Source organism: Microcaecilia unicolor, chromosome 4 (assembly GCF_901765095.1).
Source record: "Microcaecilia unicolor chromosome 4, aMicUni1.1, whole genome shotgun sequence".
Taxonomy (NCBI): domain Eukaryota; kingdom Metazoa; phylum Chordata; class Amphibia; order Gymnophiona; family Siphonopidae; genus Microcaecilia; species Microcaecilia unicolor.
The window spans coordinates 363,089,946-363,113,438 of record NC_044034.1 but is presented as its reverse complement, the minus strand read 5'-3'; the positions used below and the strand labels follow the sequence as shown (position 1 = coordinate 363,113,438).

At 48.5% G+C, this 23,493-nt stretch overlaps 1 protein-coding gene across 1 annotated transcript in view; it reads left to right on the top strand.

Annotated features, from left to right (window-relative positions):
- Positions 1 to 1,098: 1,098 nt before the first annotated feature.
- The window catches only part of BCOR (BCL6 corepressor), a 119,839-nt gene continuing 97,444 nt past the window's right edge, over positions 1,099 to 23,493 (top strand). Inside the window, 1 exon segment of the mRNA XM_030202338.1 lies at positions 1,099 to 1,530. The gene's annotated coding sequence lies outside the window, so the exon portion shown is untranslated.

Here is a 23,493-nt window from a genome sequence, read left to right as displayed (position 1 = left end):
GGGGAGTGATCCATAATATGTGTGTTCTGGGGGGGAAGTGATCCATAATGTGTGTGTGCTGGGGGGGGAAGTGATCCATAATATGTGTGTGCTGGGGGGGGGGTGATCCGTAATGTTTATGTGCTGGGGGGAGTGATCCATAATATGTGTGTTCTGGGGGGGAAGTGATCCATAATGTGTGTGTGCTGGAGGGGGGGGGGGAGGTGATCCATAATATGTGCGTGATGGGGGGGGGGAGGGTGAGGTGATCCATAATGTGAGTGTGCTGGGGGAGGGGAAGTGATCCATAATATGTGTGTGCTGGGGGAGAGGTGATCCATAATGTTTATGTGCTGGGGGGGGGAGTGATCCATAATGTGTGTGCTGGGGGGGGAGAGGTGATCCATAATATGTGTGTGTGCTGGGGGGGAGGGGGAGGTGATCCACAATGTGTGTGTGCTGGGGGGGGGGAGTGATCCATTATATGTGTGTGCTGGGGGGGAAGTGATCCATAATGTGTTGTGTTCTGGGGGGGGGGAGGTGATCCATAATATGTGTGTGCTGGGGGGGGAGAGGTGATCCATAATATGTATGTGTGCTGGGGGGGGGAGGGTGAGGTGATCCACAATGTGAGTGTGCTGGGGAGGGGAAGTGATCCATAATATGTGTGTGCTGGGGGAGAGGTGATCCATAATGTTTATGTGCTGGGGGGGGGGGGAGTGATCCATAATGTGTGTGCTGGCGGGGGAGAGGTGATCCATAATATGTGTGTGTGCTGGACGGGGGAGGGTGAGGTGATCCATAATGTGTGTATGCTGGGGAAGGGTGAGGTGATCCATAATATGTGTGTGCTGGGGGGGGGGGGGGGTGATCTATAATGTTTATGTGCTGCTTCAGAGGAATGAAAGGAAAGCGTGTGATGCGAAAGGCCAGCACTTTTAGCGAGACAGGGAGGGGAGCTGAGCCCGGCTGCTGTTTTGTGCAGCTCTGGCGTCCGCCTGGCTTTTGACAGCTTGGCGGAGAGAAGTGAGAGGCGCTTTATGATAATTGCGGTTCTCCACTGGCCTTCTGGGTAGCGAGAGGAGTCTGGGCTCCGGCAGCCAGCGATCCTCCTTCACTCGTCTGTGCCGTGCGGAGGGAAGAAGGGAACGCATCGCCCGGGGACCTTGTGCTGCCTGTGTCGTGCGAAGCGACCGCAAAACCGACCCCCCAAGTGGGAAACGTGTCCCCCACCCCGGGGGAGGGCAAAGAGCCCTGCGGGCAGGAAGAGGGAGGGCTGTGCATCGCAGGGTTTCCCTCGCCGATCGGAGGCTGCCGGAGGTTGGAGGGGGGAGAGAGAGAGAGAGCGCCAGCGAGTGTCTCTCCGCCGCCCACGAAACTCGCCGCCGAAAGACAACATGGCGCTGCGGAGTGAGCAGCTGCCGCCGCCGCCCGAGTGAGCGCCGCCCGTCCGCCGCCACCTGCACGACCGAGCGTCCAGCCGAGCCAGCCCGGAAAGTTTGGCGATCGCAGGGGCGCGGCGCCCCGGGACAGGACCAGCAGGCGGAGAAGGTCAGTGTCTGCGGGGAGGGGGCGAGAGGCGCGGCCCTCCTTTTTTTTGGGGGGGGGGGCGAGGGACTTGACTTTTTTTTGGGGGGGGGGGGGGGTTGTCGGAGCGGTCAGCGGACAGGTTTTATGTTGTTTTTCTTATTTTTTTTTCTCGTTTCCTCGTCTCCTCCCTCCCTTCTCACTTTTCTTTCTTGCCCTGAGCCGTTTGCAGCCGGGGGAACCTGGCTGCGCTTTGAAGATTAGAGCGGCCGAGGCTCCACTTCGCTGCCTTTTCGGTGGGGGGAAGAATTTAGAACTTTCGTTTGTTTGTTTCGTTCTGCTGCTGCTGCTGGTGGGTTCGCTACTCCTTTCATTTGTCGGAGTGTGGGAGGAGGTGAAAGGGAAACTATCTTGCTTGCGCTTGGAAAAAAAAGAGGGGGGGGGTCTGGGGGGGGCTCTCTCTTTTTTTTTTTTTGCATCTGGAACTACTGGCTGAAGGGTAACGAGACGAGAGAACGCACACGCTCCCCGCTGTGGCAGCCGCCTCTTGGCTCCCATTCAAAGAAACGCAGCTACTAAAAGGTAAAGCGAGGGCGATTCTCTCTGCGCGGCCCAGAGAGCCCTAAAAAAAAAAAAAAATCACACGAACGACCCCTAAAAACAGGGGAGGGGGGAGAGAGAGCGAGAGAAATGAGTTCTAGGTGAGAACGAGAGAGTTTCTCCCCTCCGGAAGCCGGATCTCCTGTAGGTAAGACTGATTTTAATAACTTTGCAAAGAGAGAATGAGTTGGGGGGGGGGGGGGGTGTCAGACAGTCCGTTTTGTTTTGGGGGGGGGGGGATGCTCAGTTTTATTTTGGGTGTAGCTGGTGCTGATCCCCCCTGCTAACGATCCTCGCGCTGTGTCTAGCAGTCTCTGCGCCTCGGGCTTGAGCGCTCGTAGCGAAGTTTCCTGTAAAAATGGCAGCGAGAGTGTGACACTCATTAAAGACTGGGGGGTTTCCGTACAGCGAGGCGTCAATTAAAAGGACACCCCCCCCACCCCAGCCTGTAATGAGAGGATTTGCATGCAATACACACCCTGCTACCCGGGCTCTGGGGAGCAGATGACAGAGGCATCGGATATATTAGAGAGGGAGGGAGGGGGGAGAGCTTCGCGATCTTTTTCTGTCTCCTGCAGCTGTGGAAGGAAACGTGTTGGATCCGGGGTTTCTCTCTCTCCCCCCCCCCCCCTTGTAAAATGTTACTTCTGACTAGTGAAATTTAAAGGCTGATTATTGAAGAAATATGTCAATAGAAGCCGACGTAGTTTTTTTTTGTTCCGGGTGCACGTTAATTTCCGATCGCTTTTTTTTTTCCTGGGACCGTGTTCTTTTTTATTTTAATTTCGTTTTGCAGCCTGTGGTTAAGGCTTCGGCTCCCCTTTGACTGAACTTTTTTTTTTTCCACCCTGTCTGCAATCTGGGGACAAAGATCGGGAGTTTAAGTCTTCTTGGCTGCAGGTGATGTGTTAGGAGCACAAGTGCCAAGAACGACTCGCTACGATCTCGTGTAGAATTCAACATTTGTTCGACAGAAAGTTTTATATAAAGAAGCACTTTTTTTTTTAAATTCCAAGTTAGCGTGTCAGCGGACTGGTTTTATGTTGTTGTTGTTGTTGTTTTTCACGAGGGGGGGGACGCACACTTTTTTTCCACGATTCGTTTTCTTGGCATTTAAGCCTCGGTTTACACTAATACCGCTTAATTAGGTTTGATTTTGATGTCACTCCGATCTTGAGAACTTGCGAGCGGATTTTGTAAGCTGAAAACGTTCTCCCCCCCCCCTCACCCCTGTTTTTTTTTTCTAGAGGATCTTGAAAGGCGTCCCCCCCCCCTTACCCCCCACCCTTCTCTCTTAAGCTGAGCTCGGAGTCGCTGTCACACATAGGTGACAGAGTTAATTAGGAAGTATTCTCTGGATCAGTGAGTCCCACAGCTCATTAGCTGTTCTCCAGGCTTTTCGCAGTCTCTGCGCGGCTCTGTCTGGGGAAGAGGGAGAAGAAGGGGGCAGGTGGCCCGGCTCGGCCACTGAACTTTTTTTTTCCGTGGCACCAGTGGGGGGGGGGGAGGGAGGGGTTCTTGTGAGACGGATCGCGACGAGGTGGCTCCGTTGGCTCGGGAAATGGACGAACTTGCAAAAAGCTGCAGCTGGACTAGGCTTCGGGCTGGTGTAAATGGTGTGTTGGTGCATTAAAGGGAAGCTGGGTGGGGGAGGGGGAATGTTCAGCTGTAATAACACATCTCTTTGAAGGTCTTCCATTCTCCCTTGTTACCTGGGAGGTGATTTGGATGGGGGGGGGAGGGGAGGAGTGGACGCCAAGTGATTTGGAAGGATGGGAGGGGGGAGAGAGGGGGGTGGTGGTCTTTCGCTATTGTTTTTGCTTCTAGTGATGGATCGGGCTAGACAGCACTTCAGGCTCCCCGCAAGCTCCCGAATGGGTCACCTTGATTTTAGTTTAACCTTTATTATGAGCGCATGTAAATGAATGATGCACTTATCTGACGGATCAAAGAATTATTGGCGGTTCGTTGCAAGTGTGTGTGTGTGTGTGTGTGTGTGTGTGTGTGTGGGGGGGGGGGGGGGGTGCATTTAGCAGCGGTCTCAAAAGATGACTTTTTTTTATTATGCTTCCCGTCTCATTTTGAGAACTTTCCTGCCTGACAGGGGCGAACTTCAGAATCGTACTTGTAAACTTTGGTCTCCTCCCAAACTCCTTCCGAGGGGGGGGGGGGGCATCTGTCCAACCTCACTCACACTTGGCCCGATTTGAAGAGAAAAGTCGAGCCAGAAGCATCGAGCTTCGCACGTCCTCCCCTGTTCCAGGGCAAAAACACACACACACACAAAATCGGCAACAAGAACTACACACAAAAGGGGGGGAGGGGAGGGAGAACTGGTTCCCCAGACTGGAAGATCTTCCGCTGTGACCACTTCAGGGAAAAAAAATACAATGCAATCAGCACAGCTTGGAGAGATCGCATCAAAGCTCCCCCTCCCCTCCCCCCCTTCCCTGGTGACCTTACAAGAGGGAGGGGGGGAGGGAGAGAAGCGCGTGAGGTTTCTTTATGGTGCTGAAGTGCGCTGGCTCGCAGTGGCCTGCTAGTTTTTCCTGTACACACACACACACTCACATTATACGCCCCCACCACCACCCCATCCCCCACAAACAGACTGGCCCTGGGACTCGCTGCCTTCCTGCCTCCTGTTTATTTTGCTAATCTCTTTCCCTCTCCCTAAACTAGTTTGTACACCTAACAGGAGAGATCGCAGGTCCGATTCCAGCATGCGGGAGATAGATATGGGGGGAGGGGGTCGGGATCGCACTGAAGTGCCTCCCCCTCCCCCCCCCCCTAGCACTAGATCAAAAAGCTGCTTGTTTGTCGGCTGTGCTGCTGCAGCGCTGACGGTCTCTCTGTGCTCTTTGTCTGAGCCCCGGATTTCACGAGAAACATCGGCCCCATGGCCTGCAAGCTGCAGTTCGTCACTTTGGCCCGCTGCCCGCCTGAAGGGTTTTCCTTTCCAAAGTCATGGTCCCCCTGTGGTGCCAGTGGGCAAACGTCTTGCAAAAAAAAAAAAAACCACAAAAAAAAACCCAGGATCAGCGGGACTCTGGAACTTATGCATCGCGTCTTTTGTACATCGTAAGAGCTGAACACGGCTCGTCTCCGATACGATTCACATCAGCTTCCTTCCTAGAGAATGTATTTCCCAAAAGCGACAATATAAAACAATAAGTTGTGTGTTCTGGGCTCTGTCCCCTTGGAGGACATAAAATGTGGCGATGTAGGGCCCTGAAACATACAAAAATCAAACAGCTTAAGTTGATTGGGGAGTGGGGGAGGGGCCCCTTTCTGCTATGATCACCTGTCCAAAGTGCCATTTAATTGTTTTTCTTTCTTTCTGTGTATCCAGTGCCCCCACCGATTGGATTTTGCTGTTATGTGGGGTTTCTAGGGCTGAGCCTTCTCTCAGCTTGTCTTGATCTTTCTCGGGCAACTGGCCAATATTTTGCCCAACGCAGCATAAGCAATTCGAGAGTTTGTAGGTGGGGGGTGGAGGTTGGTTTGTTTGCCCCCCCCCTCCAACGCAAAAGGTATGCTGCCCCCTTGACCGTTATACAGAGGGCTTGAATTTTATAGGACTGTTTTTTTTTTTTGCTACATTCTGTTATTTTATTTTTTTAAGGACAGGGGCCTATGGACCCCTTAGTTAGGCCTGTTTGTAATTTCTCAGCTCCGAGAAGTCATTTTATGGTTTGGGCGATTTTTCAATATTGTTATCATGAATCCACTTGGCTTTTTAAAACGGATATTTTCGTTCATGACAAACTGGGTTGTTCTGATGAGCACAACTCTGAATTCCCCTGTTATTTCTTGCCTATGTTAAGAGCAGTAGCTGCTAAAAATAGCGTCTTACCGAATCAGTTACATTATATCCTCCAAGGTTGCAAAGTTGTTTTCAGGGCAGGCCAACCATATGTGATAAAGACCTTATAAACTTTTTTTTTTTTTTTTAAATTCTTGAAGTAGTCTGTGGGATTTTAAAGCCCAAATTCTGACATTGCAGGGTGCGGACTCGGTTTGTTTACAGTCGTGCCAAAAACCTTGAAATTGGCAGAAGAGAAAATACAGGGGAGAGGAGTGGATTTATTTATTACATGTGCAGTCATTTAAAATATCAATTCAGCATGAGTTTTGAAAAATATGTGTGGCTGGGAATGTCATGGACTAATACATAATGCGTTTTGGTCTTGGTGTGAAAAGAACGACTGTAAATAGATTCCTTGCGTCTCAGTCGTGCAAACGAACCTTCACTCTGGTGACTTTTCTATAGCGGATGGAGATAAAAAAAATCACTTATTCTTGAAATACGACTGGTCAGTAAGGGACTAAACCTGCATGATTCCCCTTTCCCCCAGCTATTCTTCCCTCCCAAATTCATAGACATAAAACGTATTTTCCCCTATAGCACCGTAATGCATGAAGCTGAAACTTTCTGCAAAATAGAACCTTGCCTAATGTTTTTCATAGACACCGAACTAAGTTTGTTTGTGTTTTTTTTTAAAATATATATATATAATCTTTTTATTGACAAGAGAAACACAACAGATCACAAGAACGATTGTTGCAGTTGACCATAAGTTTTTAATTTTAATTATTGAGCCGGGGGTTATGAGTTCATGCAGGCAAAAAAAAATGTAGAGCGGGGGACGGGATTAACAAAAGAAAACAAGGAGATACCCTTCCCACCCCCACAAATAGTCATTAAAATGCAGAAGGGGGGGGGGGTGAGTAGTATCTTACTCGGTGTGTGGTTCTCTTCTCTCTCGGCATCGTTTCTCCGTACGCAAACGCGAATCTTGTCCGTGTGAAAACGAAGTGAGAAATGGGCTCGTTCTTCGCCTGGGAGCAGGTTTTTCTTTCGATTTCCAGCGAGCGACACAGGTTTTTGGGTTGGTCGGGACGAGGCAGCAGAATCACGTGGATGTGTTCACTGTGGCTCAGATATAAATCCTCGCTCGCTATATACTGAAGCCAAACCCTGCTTGATGTGGGCAGGCAGGAGAAAGATGCCAAGTCTCGTTTTCCCTCGTGGGCTTGTGTCTGCTGCTGCAGCAGAAACGAGGAGAAATGTATTTGGACCTATTTACAGAGCAGGGGTGTTAACTTTTTACAGAGGGAATTTGTTTAATTTTCGGCAGTAGATCGTTTCAGTTAGGCCGAAATTATCGCTGGGCGTGCGTTGAGCTTCGAGACTGATGCTAGTTCGGCCGAAATTATCGCTGGGCGCGCGTTGCGCTTTGACACTGATGCTAGTTCGGCCGAAATTATCGCTGGGCGCGCGTTGCGCTTTGACACTGATGCTAGTTCGGCCGAAATTATCGCTGGGCGCGCGTTGCGCTTTGAGACTGATGCTAGTTCGGCCGAAATTATCGCTGGGTGCGCGTTGCGCTTTGAGACTGATGCTAGTTCGGCCGAAATTATCGCTGGGTGCGCATTGCGCTTTGAGACTGATGCTAGTTCGGTTTGCAAAGTGGCAGATTTTTTTTTCCAAACTCATGTTTTCGACATTTAGGCAGCAGACTGGCTTTAAAATAGGGCAAGATGTTTCATTTGTTTTCTTCTCCGCGACTAGGACGATCCACTAAGACTTGGCTATCTGAGGTCCTTGAGTTGAAAAAAACAGGTTTCTAGAAAGAGTCGCCCCCCACAAACTTTTTAGTTACCAGATGTACTTAACCGTTATAGCTTTGTTTTCTGGCCCTGTGCCGATTGCTTCCCTGTTTCCCTTGTTTGTCTTATTCCTTTTATTTTTCATCCTTCCTCTCTTGAAAAGCACGCTATCCGCTAATGGGTTTGCTGCCGTGTGATTAAACGTGCGAGGAAGTCCGCCCGGAGAAGAGCCTGTGACAGCATGAAATATAATTTGTGATCTGGGAGACGGTTTCCAGTATAATCTCATTACACAGGACAGACTCCCCGTGTTATTTCGTAGAAGGCGGACAATGATCAATTATACATTGACCTGGGCTGGCCTGGCTTTTACATGGTAATTGCAAACATTGATTTTGCATGAAAAAAAAAAAGGGGGGAGTCTTGCAAAACTTAGGGACCAGAAGCGATGTGGAGAGCAAAATTTATGAGCGAGGGGACCTGTTAGACCAGGCAGATTTTCGTAGTCTTTCTTGCTAAAAAAAACATCGTTCTCTCTTGGGGGCTAGGGCCCGAGTACAAGCATTGCCTTAGAGAGGTCTTGAATTAAGGAAGGGGGGGGGGCAGTGGACTCGTTTGTTAAAGCGGATTTCCAATTAATTTTGGTGCTCTGATTTCTTGTACACATTTTCTCCCCCCCCCCCCCCCCAGTCCTCTCTTCAAACCGCAGGAAACCAGCAGCCCGGTCGGGAAGCTGATACATCTGTGTTCAATATATGTCTGACTGGTTCAATAAGGCCTCCCAGCAACACATGAGCAGTTTTTCCTGTAGGACCAAAAGGGCAATGTTTTTTTCTTAGATAATTGGCCAGGAAAGGCGAGACAAGGACAGGGCGTCAGCTCTTTTTTGTGTGTGAAATGGGTTGAGGGTTTACTTTGTAGTGTCTGGAAGCTGGGGAATGGCTCTGTCCTAACTCATACTGGTTGTGAACCTGACAGACTGAATACCAAGGCCCATGACCAAAATCACCCAGAAGCGCAAAGAGAAGGGGATCCTTATTAAAAAAAAAAAAAAAAAATTAGAAATCGGATTGAAAAATCATTAACCTTATGGCTAAAGCTACTCTTTAAAGGTAAGGGTGAAGAAACACACCCAGGATTCATATCCAGGGGAATGTTCAAAATGCCAACCTCTAATCATTAAACAGAAATGAAAGCCAGGCATATTTTTTATTTATTTTTGTTACATTTGTACCCTGCGCTTTCCCACTCATGGCAGGCTCAATGCGGCTTACATGGGGCAATGGAGGGTTAAGTGACTTGCCCAGTCACAAGGAGCTGCCTGTGCCTGAGGTGAGAATCAAACTCAGTTCCTCAGGACCAAAGTCCACCACCCTAACCATGTGGCCGTGCAGGCTTGTACATGGAATGTTGCAGTGGAATAGCAACATTCCATGTAGAATCTCCAATAGTAGCAACATTCCATGTAGAATCTCCAATAGTATCTATTTTATTTTTGTTACATTTGTACCCTGCGCTTTCCCACTCATGGCAGGCTCAATGCGGCTTACATGGGGCAATGGAGGGTTAAGTGACTTGCCAGGCATATGCGTGAATTACTAGCACATTTCAACTGTGACCTAAAAAAAAAAAGCCACAGCCTTACCAGATGAAGGTCATTGTCCGGGATGCCAGGAAAACAAATGTTCCACCTTCCCTCCATGTTGGGACCAAACTGGTGAATTTATGGGCGTGTTATTGTGATTCTGGACAGACAGATTAAACCATCTCTTACTTAAAGCAATGTTTTTCAAAGGGCGATGCAGCCGGACTAAATATTACCTTGTAGGCTGCAAGTTATCTTTTGGGTAAAAGACGCTATTTTCGTATTTTTCCATCAAAAATCTCGTTTTACGGCTTCAGCGGGGAGGAGGAGGTGGTGGTGGCGGCCGCCTATATGGTTTCTGCCCCTGGGGTTAATATTTGGGACCCAACAGAGCCATTCACGGAGATGCACCAGCCTACATGTCAGACCTGATAGACTTACCACCCAGGAATGCCAAAAAAGCATCCCGCACATTCCTTGATCTGCACTTCCCTAACTGCAAAAGTCTAAAATACAAATTAATGCACGCGTCAAACTTTACCTACTTAAGCACACAGTTGTGGAACGCACTGCCGCGCAACTTGAAAACGATCAGCAAACTACTGAACTTCCGCAAACTACTGAAGACACATCTCTTCGACAAGGCATACCACAAAGATCAGCCTATGTGAATACACATAACAATATATGCTTGTTATACCATTATCATGCTGACCAAGATCATTCTGTAACAATAATTGTCTATTTTTAATGTACTTCCACTACTTAAGATGTATTGTAAGCCACATTGAGCCTGCAAAGAGATGGGGAAATGTGGGATACAAATGCAATAAATAAATAAACCTTTGCAAAATACACATCGCTATTTTAAACCCCGCCTTGTCTGTGGCCAAGGGAGAAGCAGAATAAAGAGATTTTGCTAACAAGGCAACTCTTTTACCCTGTATCCAATGTGCTTTCATGGGAGGTCTCATCCCGGTTCTCCCCTTTTCTTTATCTTGGGTACAAAGAAACTCTCTCCAAGGAAGTGAGATGCTTAACCTAAAGTACTTCAGTTCCACAAATCCAGATATGCAGATTAAGTGGATAATTTTAAACTCAATCTTTCCGTTCCTTTGAGGGCTGCACCAAAGGTTGCACGGCTTCTCTGGAAGGCAGCACATTGTGCTGGATTCACCTGGACTTGGTTCTGTGCTGGCTTCAAAGAGCATTTATGGGCTAAGGGGTGGTGGCAGCCACTCAGAAATGCCTGGTCTTAGTTGCTGTCTTTGCAAAGTTAGATGCCTGGGGCTACTTCCGCAAAGGGGACCTGCTGTTCAGAGGTTCACTGAGAACTTTCTGAACTTCAAAACTGTCTTATGCAAATGTAGCTCAAGGCTCCTTATATCCAGGTGCAGTGCATTTAGACTACAGAAGACATTCTGTTGAACTTGTATTCAACACTTGCTACTATCTTTCAAGATTAGTTTCATTTCCAGTTCTTAGTTTTTATTTCTAGATTTTCTAGCTGATGGAAAAGTTTATGAAACTTGCAAAGTCTCCCGGCTGGTTTTCTTATTATTTGCTTCCCTAGTCTAGTGACAGAGCTGGAGGCTTTAGAGATTGTCTAGTTTGGATACTGTGACAGTCACAAGAACGGAGTGCACCGAGCACCACGACTTCTATATATAGGTTTATTAATTTGATGAACCAACCCTCCTAACCGACATCAGAGCGGAAGATTGAAATAGAGAAGTTGACTGAGAACCAAGGACACGAGGCTTCAAATCTCACTTGCATCACAGGTCCTTCCTGTATCAGGGGGCAAAGCGCCTTATCTCCGATTGCCTTGTCCCCACATAGATTATAAAATATTTGGGACAGGGTTTATGGAGGAATGAAACATGCATTTACATTTGGTGTAATCTCCAGACCTCAGCATATGGAGAAGCCATGGTTATAAGTGCATAAGTGTTGCCATACTAGGACAGACCAAAGGTCCATCAAGCCCAGCGTCCTGTTTCCAACAGTGGCCAATCCAGGTCACAAATACCTGGCAAGATCCCAAAAAAGTACAAAACATTTTATGCTGCTTATCCCAGAAATAGTGGATTTTCCCCAAGTCCATTTTAATAATGGTCTATGGACTTTTCCTTTCTAAGTCCAAACCTTTTTTAAAACCCCGCTAAGCTAACTGCCTTTACCACATTCGCTGGCTAAAGAGGTACTTAACCACACACACACACACACACACACACACAGAGATCACAATACAGGGAGAGGCCACTGCTGCTGGTGGAAGATTTCACTGTGCCAGATGTTGATTGGGAAATTCTAGCTATAGTCACATTTAAAAGAAAGAGATCCTGGATTCCCTTCAGGCTATGCCCCTCAGATGTCTTTTGGGAGGAAGCAATAACTGAACCTAGTGCTTACAAACTGGGAAAGTGTTTTTAACATCAAAGCAGGTGATCATGCCCTTCCATGGAGTCTAGGAAAGTATAGATGTTAACACAGTAACTAAGGCAATGAGAATTTGGGATGTCAGATGGGCCAACTTTGTTAAAATACCGAAACATGTTAGGCACTAGCAGGATAGAACCTAGGTGACCTGGAGGTGTATTTTCAAAGCAGTTAGATTTACAAAGTTTCGTAGTAAGTCTAAGTGCTTTGAAAATGAGCCCCACAGTAGAACAGCCAGCAAAACTTGAAAGGAGGACGTAAAACCCTTACAGCTAGACAAGCGAATTAAAAAATGAGACCGGTATTATTTTGAAAACAGGCGACTGAAGAAGTCAGGGCATAAAGGATTAGTATTAGAAGGGGAGGATACAAGGCTCAGGGAAGCAGGGGAGGAGAGCAAAGAAGCAAAGGGAGGAAAAAGAAACAGACTTCTTTTCACTGATATCTTAATGAAAGAAGAAAGTGGGGGGGGGGGGTATGTAGGAAGAGACTGGCGGAGAAGTAAAATAGCTGAATACATACTTTTTTTGTTGTCAGCATTTGATGAATTCAAGAGGTTGGGACAGGATGGCAAATGTAAACAGGAGAGGGAGATTGTTAGGGTATAGATATAAGACCAGCGCTGCAGGAGAATAGCAAAAGTGAAAGTGGACAAAGCAAGGGTACCAGAGAGATTTCCACTCCAGCAGGCTGATGCTCAAAATGAAACGCCGGCCCTATAGGCGATTAGCGCAGAATGCGCAGAGAGCTGCAGCGCGGGAGACAGTGTGCGCCAAGGATTAGCGCAAATTGCGTGCAAATGTAGTCAAACGGATATTAATGAGGTCAATTCCTGTTTCCTCCCAATGCTCGGAGAACAGCCAACGAAACAAAGCGGCCTTACTGCTGAAAATCCAACACCAACTCGGAGCAGGCGTTGGTGTGTTTGAAGAGAGTTTTTTTTTTTTTCACGATTCTTTCTTTAAAATGTGCCGGTTTTGATTTCTTTTGGAAGTGGAAGAAAGCCCATGCAAGCCCGTAAGTGCCGGTACTAAGAAATAAATATGCGCATGTCCGAGCAGACCCAAAAGTGAAAGCACACATTGGTGCTTAAATATAAGCCTTCCAAGTATGAATAAATAAATACATTGAAAAGCTTATATTTAAAGACGCGGGAAACAGGCGCTCATGTGCTTCACTTTTGGGTTTGCCTGGTACAGGCGCACAAGAGCTGAGCTTACTGCAAACTCTTCTGCACCAAGCACGTTCCCCTTTCCTTTTGCATCATGCATATAATTTGAATACATTTCCTTTGACCACTGGTGAGCTAGTTTTGTACAATGTTCTGTTGTATGGGTTCTGAGCTGTTGTCTTTTCCTGAGCCTTGACCTACAGGATACTCAAGGCAGAGAGAGAGAGAGAGAGAGAGAGAGAGAGAGAGAGAGGTCTGGTGGCTTCACTGGGTCTATTCAAGAGTGGTTTTTGGGGTGGATACTTTTATTTATTTATTTGGATTTATTTACTACCTTTCTATGGGTTTTTACAACTACATTCAAAGCAGTTTACAGTCTTATATACAAGTACTGATTTGCACCTGGGGGAATAGAGGGTTAAGTGACTTGCCCAGAGTCACAGGGAGCTGCAGTGGGAATTGAACCCAGTTCCCCAGGATCAAAGTCTGCTGCACTAACCACTAGGCTACTCCTCCACTAGCAACATTCCATGTAGAAGCCTGCCCTTGCCGAGCAGGCTTCTGTTTCTGTGAGTCTGACGTCCTGTATGTACCTGCAGGACATCAGACTCACAGAAACAGAAGCCTGCGCAGCCGCGTTGCTGATGTGCAAGAGCAGGCTTCTACATGGAATGTTGCTAGCAACATTCCATGTAGAATCTCAAATAGTAGCAACATTCCATCTAGAATCTCCAATAGCAGCAACATTCCATGTAGAATCTCAAATAGTAGCAACATTCCATCTAGAATCTCCAATAGGGAAAGGGAAACGGGACTTGATATACCACCTTTCTGAGGTTTTAGCAACTACATTAGAAGCGGTTTACATATATTCAGGTACTTATTTTGTACCAGGGGCAATGGAGGGTTAAGTGACTTGCCCAGAGTCACAAGGAGCTGCAGTGGAATTGAACCCAGTTCCCCAGGATGAAAGTCAGCTGCACTAGGCTACTCCTAAGGATTCTGGAATCTTGCTATTCTTTGGGGTTCTACGTGGAATGTTGCTACCATTGTGCATGGAATCTTGTTAATGGGACTTAATATACTGTGTTTCTGTGTGTGTGTGTGTGTGTGTGGGGGGGGGGGGGGTTGTACCCGGGGCAATTGAGGGTTAAGTGACTTGCCCAGAGTCACAAGGAGCTGCAGTGGGAATTGAACCCAGTTCCCCAGAATCAAATTGCGCTGCACTAACCAGGCTACTCCTCCATTCTACTACTACTAAAGGCAAAGAGTGTGTTCTGGCTCCTTCACTGGTTCTGTTCAGGAGGGATTCCTTGATGGTCTCTGTTCACAAAAGCAGAAGTAGGGAAAGGTTTGTTGGCTGTGGGGTAGTTAGTGGAGTAATTACTATAGGAAAGCATAAGGGTGCCCCTAGGATCCAGAAGATCACAGGATCTGAGACAATCCTGCTTATAATCGAACGAGAATAACGCCCAAGTTCCGACCTAAATCGGGAGATGGGCGTTTATCTCACAAAAACGAATAACGCGGTATAATCAAAAGCCGAATTTGGGTCGCTTTCAACTGCACTCCGTCGCGGATGCGGACAAAGTGGACGGGGGCGTGTCGAAGGCGTGTCGAAGGAGGAACTGGGGCGTGGTTATCGGGCGAACAGAGATGGGCGCCCTTCGCCGATAATGGAACAGTTTTGAGCTAGAATTTAGAACACTTTTCCTGGACCCTGTTTTTTTACGAATAAGGCCCCCAAAAGTGCCCTAAATTACCAGATGACCCCCAGAGGGAGTCGGGGATGACCTCCCCTGACTCCCCCAGTGGTCACTAACCCCCTCCCACCACAACAAATGATGTTTCACAACTTTTTACTTTCACCCTCAAATGTCATACCCTCCTCCCAAGCAGCAGTATGCAGGTCCCTGGAGCAGTTGTTAGGGGGTGCAGTGGACGTCAGGCAGGTGGACCCAGGCCCATCCCCCCCCCTACCTGTTACAATTGTGCTGCTTAATGCTATTAGTCGTCCAACCCTCCCCAAACCCACTGTACCCACATGTAGGTGCCCCCCTTCACCTCTTAGGGCTATAGTAATGATGTAGACTTGTGGGCAGTGGGTTTTGAGGGGGATTTGGGGGGCTCAACACCCAAGGGAAGGGTGCTATGCACCTGGGAGCTCTTTACCTTTTATTTGTTTTTTGTAAAAGTGCCCCCTAGGGTGCCCGGTTGGTGTCCTGCCATGTGAGGGGGACCAGTGCACTATGAATCCTGGCCCCTCCCACGAACAAATGCCTTGGATTTATTCGTTTTTGAGCTGGGCGATTTCATTTTCCATTATCGCTGAAAAGCAAAATCGCCCAGCTCACACCTTGACGAATAAAACATGGGCGTCTTTTTCTTTTAAAAAATACGATCCGCCCCGCCCCTTCACGGACCCGTTCTCGGAGATTAACGCCCATGGAGATAGGCGTTTCTGTTCCATTATGCCCCCCCACGTCTCTCCCAGCATGGAAGACAGCATTCAGGCTGTCCCGTACTGCCTCCCATTCCCGCTGCTTTACTGTTGCTGCCAGCCTCTGCCCTGTGGGAGCAAACAGACTCCGGTGCCGCTGTACAATTTCTTGTACCAGGAGCTCCACCTCTGCCTCGAGAAAATTACCCTTCCGGGTCGGCGGCATGCGTGGTGGCATTGTACCAATGGTGTTTTCGAAAATACGGAGTGGGCGTTTATATAGGCGCCAAGAACGCCCATTGAGACGGGGGAATAGGCGTTTCTGATTTGGGCGCTACTTTTTCAATTATACACATAATTCCTAAGCGTGCCCAGCTCAGATAGCGATTAGGAACACATGCTTTCGATTATGAGTAGATAAGTATGGGCGTCTCCACCTGCCTTCCCTTTCTTCATTGCCATTTTACCTGCCATTTCCTGCACTGAGACCTTGCCGGTTGTTCGTAATAATCATTTACAGGGTTTTACCCTCACTTAGCATGCTTGGGTACACCTGTGTATTTAGGGGGGGGGGGGGGAATAATTGTTGGCCCTCAGCCACCACGCCTTCCGTTTCCTGTCTTCCACATCGCCTGATGCTCCCTTCCTTTCTCCCATTCTCTCTGCCTGGTTGTAGCAGGCAGTGTGTGGGGGCCACGAATTTGCTACACTCACCCCAAATCAAGCACCCCTCGGTAAGGGTCATTTCAATCAGGGAGATGTGCAGCTAATGTTCCAGAAGATAAAAGGCGCACTACACAGTCTTGAAACAGACGTTCATGGTAAGCTCTCGTTTGTCTGCCACCTCTTCTCTTTGTGCTCATAGTCAAGGAGTGTGCATTCACTGTATGTATGTAGTCTGGAGTCAGATGTTAGGTAGCTCTGTTTTCACCAGGTTCCTGTGCACTGTACTGTGGGGTTGGCAGGTCCTCAGTGGTGTGGGCCAGCTGTTGGAGGTGCTGTATTGGTTCCCGGTAGCTTCCATCTTCCTTGTTTATGTGGTGTACCCCAGTCCCCATTTATGAAGTGGCCACCCATTCTCAAGGTCCATAGGCGGGGGAGGGGAGAATGATTAATGCAATGGATGTGTATAGCACTTTATGCAACACCTTCCTAAATTGCTCCATAGGTAGTAGGGTAGGGAACATGCACATTACATTGTTTTTAATCGGTAGCCTGGACAAAATGATCGAGGTGGCTACAGGTAGTGCCACTGAGGCCTATGACGTGGTGGTGAGGGAAAGGGGTGTGTGTACAGGTACCAACCCAAAGTAACTGGTGGTGGATAAAGCCTGGTGGCTGCTGTGGCCTAGTGGTTAGAGCACCAGCCTTATAATCATAAGGTTGCTGGTTCAAATCCCACCTAAGGCAAGTCACTTCAGAGACAAAGTTGGACACAAACCCAGAATACTTGAATGTAACACACCTTGGTTCACTACTGGAGAAAGTGTGATCACACCTGCAAATAATGAGCACCATTGTTATTTGTGCCCTTCCCTAACACAAGTATTACATTGCAACTGTGATGAAGTAACCATCCATCTATTGGGTTTCCCATTGTTTCCCTTTTGCTCCTCAGCATTATATACCATAGCTGATGTATTCAATGTGAAAATATGAGCCAGCTGTTTGTAGGTCCTTCTTGGGCCCCCCCCCCCCCACCCCACCAATGTGGCTTGTGGGTAAAGATATGTGTCCATCAGACAGCAAACACTGTGTATGTGGTACCTGGAGTTATGTGGAAGTGTGTACCTGGCAGATCACACGTGGTACACTATTAATCTCTTATTGATGGCACTCTGTAATGTGGGTCAGTATGGTGGAGGGGAGGGAGGGAGGAAGGGAGAGAGAGATGCTGGCTGGCCATTTTTATTAATGAACACAAATATCCATCCAGCCTCCCCGGCCCAACCCCCCTGCACATATGGGCCATGCAGGTTGGAATGAACAGGTGGCGTTCTGTCTGGCCAACATTCTCAGACATACATCACCTTCTCATTCACACAGCACATTTAATGCTATGCATATTGCTGCCTCCTTCCTCTCAACTCAACAGCACCATTTGGTGATATGTAATGCACAAGGGAGACAAACACACACACACACACACCCTGATAGTTATATTATAACAAAAATTTATTTGCCCCCCATCCCCACCCCCACCCCTACAAAATAACCCCAACAATGCCCTCCTCCCCCCCACAACTCCCCACACACCCCAACAATTCCCTCCCCCACCCCCCACAGAACCCCCAACATTTCCCTCCCCCCACACACACAACCCCAACAATTCCCTCCCTCCCTCCCCCCACACACACAACACCAACAGGCCCCCCTATTTAAATTAAGGGCGGCCACGCCCTCTTAGTAAGGCCCTCTGTAGCAGGGCAATGAGCAGCCCCAGCAGTACCCTTAGTGGGCCCTGGAGCTGCTCATTGCCCTGCCGTAGGGCTGTCACCTCCTGCAGCAGCTGGTGCTGGCCAACTATAATCTGCTGCTGGCCATCTACCAGCTGCTGCAGGAGGCGCACTACAGTCGCTGGCCCAAAGGCTGGAGGTGGGCCAGGGGACATGGATGATGGCCCAGGGGATGGAGGTGGGCCAGGGGACACAGAAGCTGGCCCAGGGGATGGAGGTGGGCCAGGGGACACAGAAGCTGGCCCAGGGGATGGAGGTGGGCCAGGCGATGGCGCTGCAGGTGGGGAGGGAGAGCCCTCATAAGGAGCTGCAGGTGGGGAGGGGTCCTCACGAATGTCTATGATGAGGACTCCCTCCTCCGAGTCCTCCTCCTCCTCTTCTCCCTGGTGGGCCGCCTCCTGGCCTGGCTGCTGCTCCTCCTCCTCCTCCATGTGCCCCTCCTCCTGCTCCTCCTCCTCCTCCTGCTCCTCCTCCTCCTCCTGCTCCTCCTCCTCCTGGAGGTGGTGGCCCTCCTCATCTTCCCGCTCGGCTTCCTGCTGGTGGAGCCCTGTGTATGTAAAAGGAGTGTGATTGAGATCAGTGCATACAACATGGCTTGCATAGTGCAGTAGCTGGGTGGCGTGAGGCAGGGGATGGGGCAGGGTGTGGTAAGGCGTAGCCTATGCCCATGGGGAATGAGCTGCATCAGATGACATGACACAGAACCCTGGACCCTCCTCTGATACACACCACGCAGGACATGTTGCCATACCAAATTCATTGCTGACCAGCATGTTTGCATTGTGAGATGCAACGAGGGGTTGATGGGCAGTTGTTGTAGGAGTTATTGGGGGGGGGGGGGGCAGTGGGAAGGGTGTTGAGCACAATTCTTTTATGTGAGTTAGGCCATAACATGCAGTAAAAGTAGGGCCTCAGGCAACTGTACCAGGACACACTAATCAGCCACCACAGTAAGGGGAATAGTAAAGTGTGGCATATCATCTCATTCATCTCGGGGGGGATGGTCGGACGTTGCAAGCACGCTCATGGGAGAACCCCTGCAACCTGCATCCTTGATCTGGGACAGATATGGTATTACTAGGTGGCTATTAGGCACATGGGAAGTGATATTGTACAACACATTTGCTTTATTCATAAAATGTATGTAGTAATCTGTACAGGTGTCCTGTTTTTCAAAATACTTACGGCGAGCCCTGAGGTGCCTTCGCACCGCCCGAATGACGTCGGGCCTCTCCCGCCTCACCCTGCGGAACCGCCTCCGCAGGGACTCGAGGTCCCGGTGGACTCCAAAGCGTCTGTAAGATATAAGTTTGGAGAGCAGGGGTCAGGGGTGTTGGTCCTTTTTGTCCCCTGCACACATTCATTTGCTATTCACATACCAGAGAGAGAGGGTCTACAGTGTTGGGGGGGGGGGGGGGCACCTCCATTGGTAGTGAATCATAGGAGCCACCTTTTTTCCATTTTGGGGGGTGGAACCCCCAGTGGAGATGACCCCTCCCTCCATACATATTTGATATTGGGGGGTGGGGTGGTGAAGCACCCACAGCAGCCACCGAGTTGGTTCCTATGCAGATGATGCCAGAGAGGTGGCCATGAGGCCAGACAGTACCGTTTGTATACATTATAATGTATGCTTGTTAAACTACTTTATATGTGTTATCATGACCATGTTATAAAGTATGGTATAGGTTTCATTGGTCTCATGCTTCCACTATTCAGAGGCTCCAAAGAGGGGTTGGAAAATGTGGCCTTCACATAACTAACGAAATTGTCACATAACACTAATAGAATAGTCACATACCTAACCTAACGAAATACATTCTTGTAGGGATGTGGGAATGGTGGTCGTTTCAATAACATACAAATTATTGGTGATTGTGCATGTTCCTATATTACTCATGATCCTTGCATGGACACTCCAGTTACTGCTGGTAACATTGATGACGGAGCTGTTATATGTGTAGGTACAGGAGGGGAGGGGGGTTGGGCCATAACCTTACCTCTCTAATCTTTCCCGGATGCGGGACCAGGCTCGCATGGCCTGCAGCCTGGGGGGCAGGTGATGGTGCTGAATGAAGAGCCTGTGCCGGTGCCTTACACACAGCCGCACCAGCATCAGGCTCTCCTCCTGCCCGAAGTTGGGTTCCCTTCGTTGTGCCATTTTTCCACGTGTTGGAAAAGAAGTGCCTTATATAGACGACCTTGCGTGAGGGACGTCGTTTCATGCACAGCTCCATATATGGATGACCATTCCATATATGGCCCCTATCAGCACGTGGACGCCCTCGTAAGCATAGACGTCTTTGACGTGCACATGCCTGCAGGAGTGTGAAACGTGCCTTCTATAGATGAGTATGACGCACCCCACCCGACCCTTTTCACATATACACAATATACATTTACTGCATGTTCAGTAGGTGTACAGTGCATGCAGATCCGCACATTTAGATGGGCACATATGATGAATGTATGGGTGGAGCAGCATGATATGTCTGTAGTTGACACATATATGCGTTCGTCATATATTTCCGTACCTGGATGGCCTGAACAACATGTACTGTACTTGCGATACACCTATGTACATTATTTTACACACCACGTGATTTGGTCGTTTGCACCTGCAATAGTCGACCGTGTTAGGGCGCCCAATTTAGTCACGCTTATGCGCTCGTCATTTGATTGTTTTCTTACAGGGATAATCGATTGTCGAAAAACGCCCACACTATTTTTCCATTATACAGGTCTGTTTTTGGACGTTATCGTAAGAACGCCCTAATTCGTACTTGGACGATCTTTCCATTTTGCCCCTCAATGTGATTTCAGGCAGATGAATAGCTTGGCCTATGTGTGACTATAAGGAATTAGATCGGGCATCGGGCACTGGATGTGGTGTATTTGGACTGCAGTAAGGACTTCGATACTGTTCCAAACAGGAGACTCATTGAGAAAGCAGACGGCCTGAGGGTTGGGTGGTAATGTGTCAACTGAGCCAGAGGCTACAGGTAAATAAGCTGATTTCAAAGAAAGGAGAGTTTCCCCGCGGGTTATGTGTGGGTCCAGCATTATTCAATATTTTTTGTAAGAAATAGGAGGAAAGGTTTGTCTTTTGGGGAGACATGCACAAGATGAGAGTGGTTGAAAGTTTGGCAGCTGAGGTTTCAGTGCAAAAACGGCAGGAGCCGCACAGCCATAGGTCCATACTCACCTACTAAACATTCGTTTATCGGCCCCCTATAGCCACCATCACCCCCAGTCCTTGAGGGCCACTAAAGGGTCAGGTTTTCAGGGCATCCCAATGAATGTGCATGAGAGAAATTTGCATACAGGAACAATGTGCATCTTTCTGGACTTTTATACTCTGACCTCTTTCTCCTCCAAAACTGAATATCTGAAAATGGGACATTACAGAAAACGTACAGGCGTATTTTCAAAGCACTTAGCCTCCCAAAGTGCTTTGAAAATATGCCTATGTATTTATGGAAGAAGATCCTTCGCCGGAGGTGGTGGTAGAGTCCTGGATATATGTGGATAAGCAGGGGGGGGGGGGCACCTATCAGGGAATCAAGGGTAGAGAGGCGGGGAGGAGAAAAACTTGAGGTCATTATCTACATTTTAATGAAATGTTATTATCTCGATATTAAAAAATGTGTTTCAATTGCTTTCGAAAGGGGATGTACTTAATTGACCCATCTACATGGACAGGGTTCTGAGAAGGCATCCTCTAGGTGAGAATGTGGTCCTGTGGACATATTTAAATCTGTGTCCAGTTTAACTAACTGGTTCAACCTTACTATACCTCAGTTTGCTTATGGGAACCAGAGAGGTAAAATAGAATCTGGTGTTGAAAACGAGGTGAGTTTCCCCTCGAACTTTAAAAGGGAAACGAAGTCTTGTAGTGAAAGAAAGCATGCTTTCTGCCTCTTTCTTCTTGTCATCCTGTTTTTCCCAGAGCCCCCAGCCTGCTAATTCATCCACAGGCTACACGGGCTCCTCTGCTCGTACATGAATCGCTCACGCCTATTAACACAAAGAGACGCACGATAAAACTGTTTGTCTTTTTACTTTTTATTGCAAGGGGTAAAGAGAAATAAATGTGATTACGTGCACAAAGCACGATGAAACGAGCAGGTTCCTGGCACAGAGGTATGCAGGATTCTAAACAGAAAGTAATATCCTTCTGCTCCCCGGGAAGGAAAACTGTTTTGCGCGGGTTAATTCGTAGCCAGAAGACGCCTCGGAACCGTCTCATTGCAGAAATCCAGCAGTCTGTGGTTCGGAGACGGAACCGCGTGTGAGAAGGGGGCACTGGCACGACTTGTATGCTGAGAAGGAAGCATGTAAGTTAACGATCTGTCCGTGCAATCACGTTCGATTCCTGAAAAAAGGGCCGGCACGCTGTTTTTAAACTTGCGTGTTATTCAGCTTTCCTACATAGCCGGTGTTCTTAAAACTTGAAAACTGCCCTTTCCATAAAACTGTATATTTGTATTTGCGAAAGAAGGTGGACATCTACCGAATAAAATTTGTATTCGATACCTAAAACGTCATTTCATATAAACACTTGATTTTTTTTCCCCCCGTGTAGACCCCGGCTAATCCATCCAGCGTAGCTACAGATCCACGCGTGGACGTAATAAATGTCTGCCAAGGCCAGAGACCGGGTGCAGATCTGAAAAGTCAGTTTTTCAAATGGCAAAACCGAACCGAGACATTCGGATCAAAGCAGGCCGCATTCTTGAAGCGCTGCACCGTGACCAGTCCCGCGGGCCGGAGACGCTGACCCCTTCCATTACGGCCGATGCGAAAACCAGCCCCCGACTGCCTTATTCTGCGCACCTACATTTGTTTTCGAAAATACGAAGCGCACCAGTATTTACACCCTTTGGCCACTGACATCAAAATTCTAGCGCTCAAGGTGCCAAACGTGCAATTTATATAAATCCGCAGTTTACTCCTATTGTGTCTGTGCGTTTATTGCGGCCAAGATAAAATGGCCCCAGATGAATCATTGGAAAGAAAAATCACCAAAGTGAGAATTTCAAATGAAGGCACTTGACGAACTCGTTTGAGCGTTGCAAAGGGAGTGCGGGAGAGGTGGGAAGACGTTTCAAGGTTGCTTTTGCAAAAGCCCGAGAGGTGTAAATCTGAAATGGAACGCAGCCTAGGCGATCGCGAACGCTCTGGAGATTGTTTTCTAGCTGCCTTGGCAGATAACCAAAGTCTCTGGATTCAAGGCAGGCAGGCAGGCTGGCAGTAGGCTTGTGAGATCAGGTTTCCTGCTGAGCTCCCGCAGGAGAAGTCAGCATTTGATTGAAGCTACACTTGGTTCTCGGCTCCCAAGGGACGCCAGCCCTGAAACACTAGAATGCTCCCTCTCTCCCTCTCTCCCTCCCCCTCACTTCCTCCCTCTGCCTCTCCCTCCCCTCGCTTTTCTCTCTGAAAGGCTTTGTGCTGGAGGCACGGATCGCTGGGCTCTTACAAGAATGTGCTTCAGCCTCTGCTGACATTGTTCTGCTAGGGATGGCTTTTAGCAGCGTTTTAGCTCCAAGCAGAACCCCCGGCACCGAAAATGCAAATGAGAGGGGGGGGATCCGGTGAGGGGGGGGGGCTGCAGGCACTGCGCCTCTGAAGCCTCGTTAGCTTCTAGTGCCGGGCAGGAGGCGTTTGGCAGACCCCCCCC